We start from the raw sequence: 310 nt of genomic DNA, 5'->3' as shown, positions 1-310 counted from the left end.
GGTTTGTGTGTGGAGTGGTTTAAAGGGACCTTAGACTGAGATCAGAGACACTGTGGAATCTGGAAGAGGAGTTAGTTATAATGGAAAAGCCTGTGTTGATGTTCTTTGGAGGAGAGAGAACCTAAAAGCATGTGAAGTTTTGTGTGTACGTGGTATTTTAGAATAAAAAAACTCCCTTAGATAAGTTCTCGGTGCTTAATCGTGGTGTCATGGTATTAGGGGTTCAAAATCCAGTCTGGAAGACTAAATCCTTTTTGTCTTTCATAAAGTGCAGGTGAAATTTGATACCTTTGATGCGTTAGGGATTTAA

The sequence above is a fragment of the Acanthisitta chloris genome, unplaced genomic scaffold (assembly GCF_000695815.1).
Source record: "Acanthisitta chloris isolate BGI_N310 unplaced genomic scaffold, ASM69581v1 scaffold10900, whole genome shotgun sequence".
Classification (NCBI taxonomy): Eukaryota; Metazoa; Chordata; class Aves; order Passeriformes; family Acanthisittidae; genus Acanthisitta; species Acanthisitta chloris.
The sequence above is the reverse complement of the archived record's forward strand: the minus strand, read 5'-3'. Positions refer to the sequence as shown.